Here is a 15412-nt window from a genome sequence, read left to right as displayed (position 1 = left end):
CAAAGACATCAAATCAGTCAGACAAAATTCAAGACGCTCTAAATCTCAGAAAAATAAAACACCCCTGGGCAAAGTGAAAAATATTAAAGCACATAAGGAAAGAGACACATTGCCTCCAAAGGAAAAACAACAAAATATAGCTGCATTTTCAAATGAAGCGTTAGGAGCCAGAAATAATGGCATGATGGTTTTGATGTCAAAAGTGATGAAGTGCTAAGCAAGGAGTTTATAAACCTCTAAAATATATTTCAAAGGAGTATTTTCAAATGAAGAATAATGGAATTCCAGGCTATGGGCTATTATTAAATTAACCACTAAAAATGCTTGGTTAGACATAAGGAAAGAGATTCCAGAAAGAAGCACGAAAAGGCAAGATTGGATTGAAATGGTATTTAAGTAGATATTAACTAGCTAAATCAGAAATGATAATAGTGTCTTTTCAGACTCAATGTATAATATATATTATAAAATATATATTATTATATAAAGGTAAAATAAAATATAACATATTTCCAGTGCTAAATTACCAGAAATAATAATAATGTCTTCTTAGACTCAATGTATATAAAAGGTAAAATAAAATATAACATAGTAAAAATGCTAATTTATGTTAAATTAAGGGAAAGCCAAAGGGAATGTGGTGATTTCTTAGTGACCATTAAAAGAATAATAGAAAAACAATTATGAATTTAATAGAATATTAAAAATATTTGATTTTTTTCAAATTGTTATTCTAAAAGAACATTTTAAAAAGGTATACAAAGAGTAAAATAGTATATAGAAGCTAAAATAAAAATTATATTACCCCCCTGCAAAAACAAACAAACAAGCAAACAAAAACCACTAATGGTGTAGACAAGGAAGCCTTCAAAGAGAACTCCTAAAAAGAATAACGAGGATGGTGAATTGTGTCTCTCCACAGCTGATGGCTTCTGGGAGGGAAGGAGGAGGACTCAACTCTATTTAAGGGGCCGACCACTGAGCATCTGACCATGCTCCAGTGAGTATATAGGCAGCACAAACTGGACTTGTTTTTTGTTTTTCCTTGTTTTCTATTCTTTTTTATTTTTACTTTTTCTGGGCGGGGGGATCAGAAGAGTTGGGAGAGAACATGGAAGAACTGGGAAGATCTGGGTGCATGGTATCAAATTCCTAGAGAATCAATAAAAAATTATGTTAAAATGATTATATTAGATTATGTTATATGAAAAAGGTCCATTTGAATAAAAATGAACAGCTTTATGCTACTTTCAAAAGACATATTATAAAAAAAAATCAAAATAAATGATATGTAAATGGGTGAGAGAAGATACTAGTTACTTTAAAAAAAAAAAGAACAATGATTCCTAGAAATACCTCTTGCTTGTGATGGAAGAGCATAAATTTCTCCATAACATACTCCAAGTGTGCAAGCAGTGTTAGATCCTAAATGGCAAAAGTGGACGGAGAGCATTCCATAGACGGCAGGGAGGAGTTTGATACACTCCTCATGGACATTTTCCAATGGGCAATCGAATTCAAACAGATGCTAACACTCAAAGAACTCTACACAAAATTGAGGGAAACAAAAATCGATATGAAACTATGGCCCGAGCTCATCACCTATGCTGTGACCAGACACAGTGTCACTGTTTAAAACTCCACAGCATATGGCTACACACATATTCTCAAATGCCAGGGAGAGTTGCTATGTGTATTTATCCCCAAATGTGTGTAAACTATGCTTCAAAATTATGAATGAGTCTATGAGGGAAATTAGGACATATTTTAATTTAAATAAGAAGTCAACACCAGATTCAACAATGGAGGTAAATCAATGGTTAGAGTAAATTTAAAGTATAATATATATGATAGTAAAAAGAAGAGTAAAAACAAATGATATGAGTGTATAACATTTTAAAACTATTAATTTTAAGGTAAACTATAAGGAAATAAAACTAAGAGTAGAAATTTTTAAAGCAGGACAAAATACTAAAGGGAAAAAAATCAGCAAAATACAAAGTTGGAGATTTTAAAATACTAACAAAATTGAGCATAAGAGACCAATTAGTAATAATTTAAAGTCAAATAATCATATGATCATATTCTGAATATGTGTGAACAAAATAGCCTGAAAAGATAAATTCTTGATAAACTAAACTAAGTTAGTGAAAATGACACAAGAAATAGATTGTTTATGTGGTATTATTTCTGTTAGTTAGAACCTACATTTCACTAAGTCTTGACACTTTTAGAAAAGGAAATTTAAAAACTTTTCTCTTAAAATAAAGCCACTGTAAGCTTATATGAAATGCTGACAAATATAATTCAACAATAGAACATTATGGAACCAAGATTCCTAAATATATACTGAGATATTAAAGGTAAATAGTACCAAACAGTTCTCATTCCCAAAATGTAACAGTTGTTTGAAATTCAAACTTCAATTGATATGATACTGTCAGACAAATCTAGAGCTAGTCTAAAAATATCTGACCTTTATTCTTCAAAATGTCAGGGCCTTGAATGAAGACAAAAATTCAGCACAGCCCTCCACATGTTGAAGGACATAGAGCAACCTTTTATGGAAATGAAACATGTGACCCTGAGCTAACCCTGCACAGGACAGAAAAAAATCAATAAGAGATACTATTTCAATCATTAGTTCTAATAAAATATGAATTATACTCTAAGTATATATTGTTTGTTTCTAAATTTGTTCACTGTAGTTGGACAAAGAGTAGACTTTAAATTGTGAAGTTCCTACAGTATGACTTAACTTTACTGACTTTGATACATCTGTCAAAAAAATTACAGATTTAATTGTAGGTCTAATAGACTTTTCTTGATGGGTCTATAAAACCAAGTGAGTTCCCTATGGCTAACTGCAGAACGAGGGGAGGAGGCACTAGGAAAGGGACATGAAAACTCATTCCAGGTTACCTTTTGGTAAGGGCTCAAGCTGAAAGGTCTTCTTTGATACCTACATGGGGAGAGTGAGAACCCCTGTCTTCAGGAAATGGGTCTGTGATGAGTTGCTTTGTTTTGGAATCTGCTTCCACAAAGCTTCTGTGTGATTATTTGACTTTGAACAACTCAGTTTTGTGTGTTGTCTGTTGAGACCTTGTACAGCTCATTCCCAAACAAGGGCCGCTAGGAGTGTTTGCCTGTGACTACCAAGCCTAAGAGAAAACACTGATTATATTAAAATAGGCTATTCACATTTACCTTCAAATTGGCAACTGGAAAATTGTGAGCCAAACTAATCACATGCAGAGACAAGTCAGGAGTATTCCATACTGCCAAGAAAAGGACTGTCTAGGCCTCCCTTCCTGTGTGGCAGGGCTATGAATACACTATGTCCAAACCATTTTGTGGATTTTGCATGGTGAGTTGGCTCTTGAGCTTTCCCACCCACCCAGCCTATTGTATAATTGTTTTCCCCCGTTGCTTTTCTCTTGAATTACTCCCAAGACAGAAGAGGCATTTTTATTCAGGGACATTTTCACTCAACCAGCCAGTCCTTGTAGAACAATGAAATCACAGTTCTGTGAATCTAATTCTCTTGTGTTTCCTTCGCTTTCCTGCCTCCTCTGACATATGCCTCCCAAGGGCCGAATGTGAGAATAGTACCTGCTAATCACTAAATGCCAGAGAGAGGAGAAACCGCAGAAACCAAAGCACTTGCTTATTGCAGTAGTGCTAGAGACAAGTTCAGCTTCAGATAAATGTGTATCTTTGCCTCACAGTAGTGTAAAGTACAATATGTGTGTATGTATATATATATAATATGTATGTATCTTTGATCAAAATAGATTAGAAGACCTACTTTACAATAGAGGGCCAAAATAATTTGATCACGAGAAAGTAAGTGGCTTACGGTGAGAGAGGAAGCTAGGAGGCATATCTGCTTAAGTGGCTATTGTGAAGAGATTAAATTCATTCCCATGTAGTGGCTGTATGAATTTTTAGTTGATATGGTGGCTGAACACATGGGCTCATGTTCATCAGTCTCCCTTTACGACAGAATGGAAAAAAGTGCTACAGACCCAAAAGACAGAGCGAATAGAGGAAGTCTCCGTTGACATATTCCTACAACTTTCAGAGAATAGAAAGCAAGGGGATGATGCTATGCGGTGCCTCAGGTATGAGAGGTTCTGTGTGAAAAGGTGAGTATTGAGGGAACGGTTTTCACCTGCTGGCTGCTGAGACAAAGGACTAGGTTTCCTGACGCAAACGGGAAATTGCCTTTCCATCTTCTTCTAGGAGCAAATGCTAGGCTTGGAAAATCAGATCTTACTCACGGAATGAAGAATACCAAAAACAATTTGAAAATAATCTATAAAAATAAATGATTGCTCCGGTTATTCTTTAACAAATACAGAAAATAGCTAACACCGACTTTTCGACCTTCATTATTTCCCTGAGGAGTCTCGCAATTATCTTTTCCTTAATCACCATCTTCCCACTGGGCGATGACAGGAATGGCTGGGGGAGAGACTGGCTCTCCACAGAACAGGTGTCATCCTTTTCATTTGTTATTGAATTCCTCCTCAGCTGAAGTCGCTTTTGATGTGCATTTAAATGGGTCACAGGTATCTTCACATCTTTGGCCTATTTGGAGAGATCTGTGCACATCCTTCTTCCACAGTTTTCCAGCCATGCTCTTTCCAAGTCCCTGACCATGTAGCCAACCCATTAGCTACAGCCCATGAATCAGTGAACAACTGCTCATCTGGCCATTCCTCCTTCCAAATAGAATTATAACAATGAATACTGCCCAAAGTCCTGCCCACTATAAAGATTTCCCTTTGCATTTTAGGACTATGTGGTCAAGGTACTGTAACGCTGCAGCTGCCCACTTCTGGGCAGGGCCTGAATAACATGCAGAGATAGCAATAAACCAGGCCCAAGTCATCTCTTCCCCAGTCAGCTGCTCATGGATAACACCCCATGACGCTATCGGTGTCTGCTTGGCAGCAGGCAGCATTTTAACTGGAGTTAAAACCATATGCATTTGGACAAATTCTTGCTTGTAACTTCAGGACCTGTTTGGGCCTGATTACAAACATACCACTTCCATTGGATAGTAGATTGCTGCTGTGCACATTATAACCTGATGGGTTTATCTACACCCAGCTCATGATTGGCAGTTCAGGTTGCATGGTTATCTTGGTGTTCCACAATCAAGCATTCAGTTTCCTCTAAGGCCCAGCAGCAGGCCAAGAGCTGTCTCTTAAAGAGACATTGGGTTTTTGCAGCTAATGGTCGAGCCTTGCTCCAAAATCCCAAAAAGTCCCCTCTTTGATTCACCAGTAGGAGCTTGCCAATGGTTCTAAACTGCATCCACATCTGCTATGAAAACCTTAAGCACCAACAGGTCTAGTTGGTCATATGGTCCAAGTGGTAGAGCAGCCTGGACAACAGCCTGGACCTGTTGAAGAACCTTCTCCTATTTCAGGCCCCACTAAAAGCTAGCAGCCTTCTGGGTTACTTAATGAGAAATATGCTGTCTCCAGAGTTAAATAGGCCCACTAAATATTCTGCTTCTTTCTTGGACATACAAGGGGCCAGGTACAATAACTTACCCTTCACCTTAGAAGGAATATCTTAGTATGCCCCACACCGCTAGACTCCTGAGAATTTCACTCAGGTAGAAGGTCTTGAGTTCTGCTGGTGTTTCTTTCCCATCCTCTGATATGTTTCTGTGGTACCAACAAGTCCAGAGTGGTTGCTGCCTCCTGCTCACCTGATCCACTCACCGTTATGCCTTGCATAGAGTGGACTAATGTGACATTTTGTGAAAGATACAGATGAACAAGATCCCTTCAAACTAAATTATGACACAGAGCTGCAAACTTAACATATCCTCAAGGTAAAAGTGTAAAGATACACTGCTGGCCTTATCAACTGGAAACAAATTGCTTCTGGTGGGGTTCTTATGTCTAGATACCAAGAAAACGACATTTGCTAAACCAATAGCTGTATAGCTTGTACCAGGAGGTGTGTTCAGCAGCTGGAGTAAGGGCATTGCATCTGGTACAGCAGGTGCCATCAGAGTCACTACCTGACTGAATTTTTCAGTTGTCAACTGCTATCCTTCATGACCCATTTGTCCTCTTCAATGATCAAATAGGAGAGTTAAAGGGAGAAGTAGTGAGAACCAGCATCCCTGCATCTTTCAAGTCTTTGACAATGGCACAAGTTTCTGCAGTTCCTCCAGGGATGCCGTACTTACTGTTTTTGATTCACTATTTGCCCTGGCAGAGGTAACTCTAACAGCCCCCATTTAACCTTTCCAACCATAGTAGCCTTCACTCCACAAATCAGGGAACCAATGTGTGGATCATGCCAACTCATTCTACATATCCCAATTATACATTCTGGGACTTGGAAAATAGACTCAGGACAAGACTGGGGATGCACCGGACCTACTGTGGAAAATAGCCTCAGGACGAGACTGGGGATGCACCGGACCTACTGTGGAAAATAGCCTCAGGACGAAACTGGGGATGCACCGGACCTACTGTGAGTCACACTTTAGCCAAAACTCCATTAATCACCTGACCTCCATATCTCCTACTTTAACTAGAGGGCCATGTGTTTTTGGTTTACCCAGAAACCAGTGTCAGTTCAGAACCAGTATCCAATAGACCCTGGAACGTCTGATGGTTATTTTTTCCTTTCCCCAAGTGTACTGTTACCCTTGTTAAAGGCCTTAGGTCTCTCTGGGGAAAGACTGTAGAAAGGCTAACAGTAAAACTTAATTTTTTTAGCAAAGCCCTTCCTCGGGGGTACCTGAACGTCCCTCTATTCCAGGGCTTCTGGATGTGTAAACTGGGTCAAATCTGGACATTGGTTCACCAGCTGAGACTCCCTGTCAGTGCAATCCACTGTGACCTTTCTTTCACGTGTTGGCGAATTTTGCTGTTTACACAGATCAAACAAAAATTCAGTGGGCTTCCTATCTGTATCATGCCTGAAAACACTATGATTAATTAGCCAGTACCAAAGGTCCATACTTACCATGTCACTATAAAAACTACTCCGCCATTATGGCCATTACTTTTTCTATGCTGCTTGTTACGATCCCTGTGATCACCTTGCCTTTGGTGATTCAGTGCTGCCACCTGGCCCCTGCTACGTAGGGGTCCAGTGAGGCCCATTTGTCCATCTGAGCAGCAGGGTCTCCAACCAGGATCTGGTACCAGGAAGAGGGCAACAACAAAGCTCTCCAAATGTGTTGGCCCCCTTTCCCTAGTTTGGGTCTCAGAGAAAGAGAAGGGAGTGCCTTCTGGGCCTTCCCATTGTGGAGAATTAGGTTTCAGACAGTGTACCCATTCTAGCCTTGTAATTTCCCTGAGCCTTAAAATCCCTTCATCAGCACTAAGCCAAGGGGTATCTGGCATCTTCAACTGCTTTTCCATAGGTCAGCTTTTGACAATCAGTTCATCCAACCACCCAAACAAACTTTTGACACATTTTCAACTGTGCTAGCTTCCATAGGAAATCTAGAATGGCCACTCGGTGAACCTATATCAATAAACTCAGCCTGACTGATCCAGTTTTAAAAATTCATTTCCACACATCTTCCCCCAATTTCTCCTGGAATGAATTAGCAAGCTCTTTAAGCTCTTTAGTAGTCTAGCACCCTTCCTCATGGACTACACTTCCTACCTCCTGTCTAGGAGCCTGCTTTGCCTTTAGTCTGATTATAGGTCTAGAAGCAAATATTGGTGGGCCCTGGGGGAATTCAGTATTATCTTTTCTGGTATTGCCTTCAGGAAAAATCACTTCTGGGTTAGCTAAGAATGGAGTATTAATTTTCTCAGTCACAAGCAGAAGAGGTAATATTTCAGGGACTGGGAGTGAGTACATCTTTCATTGAGAGTAGAGAGGAGAGGAGGGGTAGAGGGGAAGCAATGGTTGCAATCCATTCTCTTCTTTTGATAGTGTCAATGGGCACTAGAATCCTGAAACTGATGAATTACAGAGCAACAGAGAATGGGATAATTGTAAGTCTACAAAATAGGTGAAACATTCAAAAGAGAAAAAGAAAGACAGGAGGAAGGAGAGAGGGAAGTGAGGTGAAGATAAAATCACAGGTAGTTAAGAAAAAGAATCAATGAGGGGTAAAAGGAGCTTCTTGGGTGTTCAAAGAAATGCAGACATTGTGTCACGTCTAGGAAACACAGTGGGTTAAGAAGAGGGTGCTTTGGTTGGCAATTTAAAGTGAGCAGAAGCCATTGAAAGAATGGCATTCAGGCTAATCATATCGATAAGCTAGAGCAAAGTGTACAAGCTTTATGTGGTGACATTAAGTTCAATTAATTTAAAGTCAACTTCTAGTTGTTTTAAAGTAACACTATAAAGGGGAAGTGTGTGACAGCTGAGGCGCTTCCATTTCCTCCACGTGAGAGTTTTGATCTATGGTTTCCCAAGCACAGTGGCTCAGTTCCCCACTCCACTTTATCTACCCCCATAGTGACCAGCAAATTACACTTGCTAGGCTTATGGAACAGTGTGATTACCATGTTCTCTGGTGCGAACTTACAGTATTTGTCTGCAATAGTGTGTGGTGTGTGGGTACATAACAGGCAGAAAGCCTAGTAGATAGGATCAGAATTTCCACTGTTTGTTGCCTTATACTTGGGGTTTACTAGGCAGAAAGTGTCCTTTGGCTCTGAATCTGTTGCCATTAGCAGAAAAATAATGGTTTGTAACTGAATTCATGTTCCCTTGGTGTGTGTGTGTGTGTGTGTGTGTGTGTGTGTGTGTGTGTGTGTGTGTTGGGGGGCGGGGGTGATTGTTTCATCTTAACTTTTAATTTCCTTTGCTACCGTTTTCTTCCTTTAAAATTACATGCTGGCTTACTAATCAGTTGCCAACAACTTTTCACATTATAAAACTACAGGGCATGTTATCTGATCTGGATTCTTTGACCCGGTCAACACTTTTAACACTCTGAAACAGCTCAGCATGTTAGCTTCCTGGTACGTTTGTCTTTCAGTAGCAAATAGCCAACTATGACTTACAGAGCTCATATATCCTTTGCACAGCCAGAAGCAGATCAAAGCACAACTTCAGTAAGTATTTCATTCCCATCCCTAGAGTAATCCCTCACTCTACGGGACGAGTAGGACCACACCTACTTCCAAAGAAAAGTTTCTCCACAGCGTCGACGAGAGAGCTATTGCAGCAACCATGAATGAGGAAATCACTGAAAAAAATGCAGGACCTTGTATAATCTGCTATGCTTGGAGTTTCAGGGTTTCTGCCTTTTAAAGTAATTATTTCCAAAGTCAGCGTTTCAACACAATGTTTATTTTGCTAACAGTCTAAGTCACTGTTATAACTCTAGGGCTGCACTCTCTGCTGTCACCCAGCAGTATGAAGAATGCCTTTCTGGGCTGTCACACAAACCCCTTTGCTTCTGCAGCCATTCACAGCTTAGGCTCCTGAACAGGACAAATCCATTTTAAGGTAAGTGATCTAATCACTTCATTTAATTGTAGATCGGGGTTTCCAAGAAACTCCCCACACCAAGACTGAAAGTATAGCCCTCAGACTACCACCATTTCTTTGTCTTTCTTTTGAACTTTGCTTAAATCTCAAAAGAATCAAATGCTCACATACTTTGAAGAAATGTCCTTTAAGGGGACATTTGACATTAAGTCACTTTATGAGTTAAAAGAAGAGAGTACACACTCTTCAGCCAAGGTCAGCTTTGTGTCTGGACTCCCAAACTGCAATGAGCAGTGTAAGTGTCTCTTTTTGAGCCCCTGGGGCACACACGGGGCGCGGGGGGGGGGGGGGGGCAGGCGGGGAGGCAAGAAATAAGAGGTTCAAGAAGTCTGCAAGCAAATGAAAAAGAAAGAAAGCACAGCTGAGGTTAAACTATAGCGTCTGTTGAGATCTGCAAGGTCAGAGTCACTGAACTGCCCTCCAGATATGTTCTTAATGTGAGTAAAGTGTGCCCAAAGGTGACGGGATATGATGAACTCCCTTCTTAACCAGGGTTCTCTAATGCTCACAAGGCTATCTTCAACAGTTCAGCCAGATTGTTGACTTTTGGAGAGGTCAAGAGGTGATAGCAATTACCAGAAAACTGCAGAGCGACTGCTCTTCTACCCTGACCTGGAGTGGGTGGAAGGAGTTTCCCAACTATTCTCTCTCTCTCTCTCTCTCTCTCTCTCTCTCTCTCTCTCTCTCTCTCTCTCTCTCTCTCCCTCCCTCCTTCCCTCCCTCCCTCCCTCCCTCGCTCCCTCCTATCCCTATTGAGCATTTGTTAATTTGGTATTTCCATAAAAATGGATGTCCAAGTGAGTCTAATATTTGCACTGACTTTTAGTTACCCTTAAAGTGTTGAAAGAAATTGAGAATGAAAAACATGGAACTATATATTTTCAGCTATGATAACAATAAAGAAATAGTTCTCTTTGTTTGAGTGGGAATTGTCCTTTTAACACACAGTCACCTTTATTTCTAGTTCATCTGTTTTAGTGCCCGATTCACACCCCGCGTCTTGCACATGCATGCCAGGCAATGCAGGCAAATGCCGTGCCACTGACTGACACCCCAAACCCAGCGATTTTTCATCAAAACAAAAATGTTATCAAAGAAGATGCTGCCAGCCGGCTATGTCACTCCCAGCTCATCAAATTAGTTTTTGGTATCACCATCTTTTTTTTCATTGCCGTCCAAATTTCTCACCAGAAAAACTATAATTAAATAACAAGTCAGAATATTCTCTATGAACCTTGTCCTGGGAGTTTTGATGATAATTGGAATGAAAACGCAGCCATGGTTTTTCAAGCTTCCATAAATCAAGGCAGATAGCATTTGTTAAGAACAGGTCTGATAATGCCATGCAGGTCCACTTATCTCAATCATTTGCATGCTAATTACACAGAAAATTTAAGAACTTGTTTTCTTTTTACTATAAAGGGAAATTCTGAAAGGTGTATGCATGTCTCTGCCAAGAGCGACATTGCAGCATTTACTCTGATACGCACCCAGATTCTCTCTGTTGCCTGTCATCCCTGTGCTACTATGATGCTGGGGGTGCAGGGGAGGAAATACAAGTAGGGAAGTAGAGGAGTCTGTAAAGAAGACCCATTTTTATCATTCAAATAGGCTAGGGCTACAGCAGCTTAGGAATTAGATTAATGGAGACAAAAGCATGGGTAGGATCTTCAGCATCCGCCTACCCTCTGCAGTCAGCGACAATGGCTGCTACTGATGCCCAGCGGCATCAGATATGCAAGAGCAGGTAGATCACCACTTACAATTAAGGGCATAGCCAGCATATGGCTGTGGATGTGGTTGCTGACGCCAACCCTTTCCTCTGATCTGGCAGAGAAGATAAAAGGGTTGAGCAACTTCTTAACAGGAAGTCCTCATTTCTGGAGAAACAACTCGGCCTTATCTATTGGCTTGAAATAAGATTTATTAAATAAGTAGTCCCATACTATTGTTCTTGACGTATCCTTTTATCACAACTAAGAAATATAAGCTCATTACATTAAAATATAATCAGACACTAGCCCTCTGAGACAGTTAAAAGAACTATAATTCATTACATTAAAGTATAATCAGAACTAACCCCCTGAGACAGTTAAAAGAACTATAATTCAGTAGGATAATTGGACAAGATTAAAACTTGTATATTTAAAAATGGCTTGACAGAACAGTTGTGCTGCAAAGAACATACTTGCTATCTCCATGTATATACATCTGAAATATGCTAACACCTAATTACAAAGTTACTGCAACTGCTTGTGCTGAATCTCCACAGTGATTATAATGGTTCACTGCAATTAGTGTATCCATATGGCATAAAACTGCGCAGTCAACAGCAACAACAAAAAGAAAAATAGCTCGCACGGTGGCCCAAGTTGTAATAAGTATTATCTACCATAAGTCTGAGGTAAGAGGTTCCTAAGTTCAAGTCCAGTCTGAGGTGCAGAGTTAAGAGGGTTCGAGGCTACAAAGAGTGACTTACTGAGACCTTGTCTCTAGATAACAAACAAGGAGTTCTGGAGACATAAAACATCACTAGGACGTTTGCTTAACACATATGAAACCCTAGGTTCAATTTACAGATTCAGAAAACCAAACAAAAACAAGCAATATAAATCTCCCTATTAATCAGAAAGATCTTTAAAGTGTATAATTTCTTGAGAAAGCCAAGCAGTGTTGTAGGATTTCTTCCTCTATACATGTTTAGTGTGTGTGCATTCATACATATATGTAAGTAGATACAGGGCAGAATTTTCTCTCTCCTGAACACTTGTAAAAGAGAGGCATGGGGGTGGTGTTCTTCTTTGAGAATCTGGTAGAATTCTGCCCTGCATCCATGGGCCTAGACTTTTTGGGGTGGGATTTTTAGAATCTCTGCTTCAATGTTATTAATTACTATAGTGCTACTTAGAGTATTTATTTCATCTAGATTTTAACTAGGTCATATGCATCTAAAATTTATCCATTTCTTCAAGATTTCCCAGTTCATGGAAAATACATTTTTATGTTATGCCATCACAATTTTCTTGATTTCTTTAGTATTTATTGTAATGCCTCTCTTCTCATCTCTGATTTTATTAATTTGCATATTCTCTCTTGTTTGTTTAATTTGGTTAGGAGTTTGTCAGTCTGAAATATTCTTTCAAGAATTAATTTTAAGTTTGGTTTGTTCTTGTTTTCCCAATGTCTTTAATTACATTGTGAGGTTGCTTATTTGAGATTTTTCTAATTTTTTGTTTTAATGTAGGCACTTAGAACTACAAATTTCCCTGGTAGGACCTTTTATATTCCATCAAAGTAGGATAAATTTGTTTATGAAACAAATACCTTAGAACTTATTTTAAATTTACTTAAAAATAATATACATGTTAGGACAGATTATATAAAAGAAGAATGAAGTGACACACAAATCGCTTTATTTAATATCAGAACACATTTTCAATCTTCACGTGCTGTGATTTGGAGAGGCCCTGATTTTGGAAAATATGTGTGACTAATAGCTGCTCAGTCTGCAGTGGTCTTCAAGCTGTCAATTTGATAATTTAATATTTGCTATGTGACGATTCTATGCTAAACATATTCTAAGCATTTTACATAAGCTTTGTACTGACATACAACATGAGTAAAACTATTATTCCTGTTTTACAGATAAATAAATTGAGACACAAAGGAATGTTCCTTTTTGTTTTGGATGAAAGTGGCTGTATTAACTGCAGGAGCTTTGTATGCATGTTGTATGTATTACTAGAGCTGTTAATAGCAAATTGTGAATACCAGAGAACAGTGATGACTTTGTACACAACTCCCAGATACTCAAGGCCACACCAGTAGAACATGCATGTCACGGCTTTTATTCTAACATTAGACTTGTAAAATTTCCTTGTGCTTAGGGTAGTATAACTCTGGAAATCTCAATGCTCCAGGAATCTGATAATCAGGGTTGCTAGAAAGTCAGCAAAAGGATGCACTGTATCCAAAAATCAAGGGTCATGGTTGAGTTCTTGTCATGCTAACTCAATTGTACAGCCTTGAACTTCATGGCTAATGATGCAGAGAAGTATGACCTGAAAGCTTCTTCCTCTTTGTTTCTATTTTTTTCTTTAATTTAAAAAATATTGTTTTCATACACTATATTCTGATTATTGTTTCTTCTTCCTCTACTCATCTCAATTCTCTCCACCTCCCCTCCTATTCAGATCCACACCCTTTCCAACTCTCCTCAGGAAAAAGTCATCTACAGAATAGGCTAGAATAAGTTAGAATAGGATAGGATAGAAAAAAACAAATCACAAGATGACAAAAACAGCAAAAAAGAGCCAAAAAGCACAAGACAATCTCTCTCTCTCTCTCTCTCTCTCTCTCTCTCTCTCTCTCTCTCTCTCTCTCTCTCTCTCTTTCTCTCTCTCTCTCTCACACACACACATACACACACACACACATTTACACAATCAGAAATCCCATAAAACCCAAAACCAGAAGCCACGATATATATGCAAAAGATCTATAAGTTAGAAAGGAAAAAAAACCTTTAACTTAACATTGTAAGACAAATAAACCCCGAAGATGATGCTGAGTTCATTTTGTGTTGGCCATCTCCTGTTGAGCATGAGATCTACTCCTAGGGGCTTGTTTGTTCCCCCGGTGAGCCTTCCTTGGAGAAAATCAAATTTGTGTTTATCAGTTTGAGTTAGCTTTTGGGTTAGGGATGGAAGCATGTGTCCTCATCTCCTTTCGGCTCTAGGAACCCATCTGGGGCAAACCAGACAGGCCCTGTGCATGCTGCCTCAGTCTCTGAGTTCATATTGCTTGGTCCTGTTGACTTAGAGTCACTGTGGCCCTTAAACTCTTCCCCCATCCTCTTCTGCAGAGTTCTTTGAATCCTTAGGGGAAGGATTTGATGGCAGCACCCCATTTGGTGTTTAGTGTTTCAAGGTTTGCAACTTCTTTGATTATTGTCTGGCTTGGGTCACTATATTTCCTCCCATCTGCCAAACAAGAGGAAGACTTGTATGACAAACACTTTAGATCTTTGAAGAAAGAAATTGAAGACAACAGAAAGTGGAAAGAGGTCCTCAAAAGAACAATACTTAACTTCGTATGGAAAAGCAAAAAAAAAAACAGGATAGCCAAAACAATCCTGTACAATAAAAGAACTTCTGGAGGCATTGCAATCCCTGATTTCAAACTCTACTACAGAGCTACAGTACTGAGAACAGCCTGGTTTGGGCATAAAAACAGACAAGAGGACCAATGAGGCTGAATTGAAAACCCAGATATTTATCCACACACTTATGAACACCTGATTTTTGACAAGGAAACAAAAAATATAAAATGTAAAAAAGAAAGCATATTTAACAAATGATGCTGCCATAACTGGATATCAACATGTATAAGAATTAAAATTATATTCATATCTATCACCATGCACAAAACTCAAGTCAAATGGATCAAAGACCTCAACATAAAGCCAGCCACACTCAACCTCATAGAAGAGAAAGTGGGAAGTACACTTGAATGCTTTGGCACAGGAGACCACTTTCTAAATATAACCCCAGTAGCACAGACACTGAGAGAAACAATAAATGGGACCTCTTGAAACTGAAAAGCTTCTGTAAAGCAAAGAACATGGTCAACAAGACAAAACGACAGCCTACAAAATAGAAAAAGATCTTTACCAACCCCACATCAGACAGAGGTCTGATCTCCAAAATATACAAAGAACTTAAGAAATTGGTCATCAAAAGAACAAATAATACAATAAAAATAGAGTATAGATCTAAACAGAGAACTCTCAGCAGAGGAATCTAAAATGGGTGAAAGACACATAAGGAAATGCTCAACATCCTTAGTCTTCAGAGAAAGGAAAATGAAAACAACTCTGAGATTCCATCTTACACCTGTAAGAATGGCC

At 39.1% G+C, this 15412-nt stretch overlaps 1 protein-coding gene across 1 annotated transcript in view; it reads left to right on the top strand.

Annotated features, from left to right (window-relative positions):
• The first annotated feature begins 9344 nt into the window (after positions 1–9344).
• The window catches only part of C6 (complement C6), a 67282-nt gene continuing 61214 nt past the window's right edge, over positions 9345–15412 (top strand). The window contains exon 1 of the mRNA XM_075975966.1: positions 9345–9462. The gene's annotated coding sequence lies outside the window, so the exon portion shown is untranslated. The remainder of the gene's footprint in view (positions 9463–15412) is intronic.

This window comes from Microtus pennsylvanicus, chromosome 6 (genome assembly GCF_037038515.1).
Source record: "Microtus pennsylvanicus isolate mMicPen1 chromosome 6, mMicPen1.hap1, whole genome shotgun sequence".
Lineage (NCBI taxonomy): Eukaryota > Metazoa > Chordata > Mammalia > Rodentia > Cricetidae > Microtus > Microtus pennsylvanicus.
This window is presented reverse-complemented; position numbering and strand designations above follow the sequence as displayed.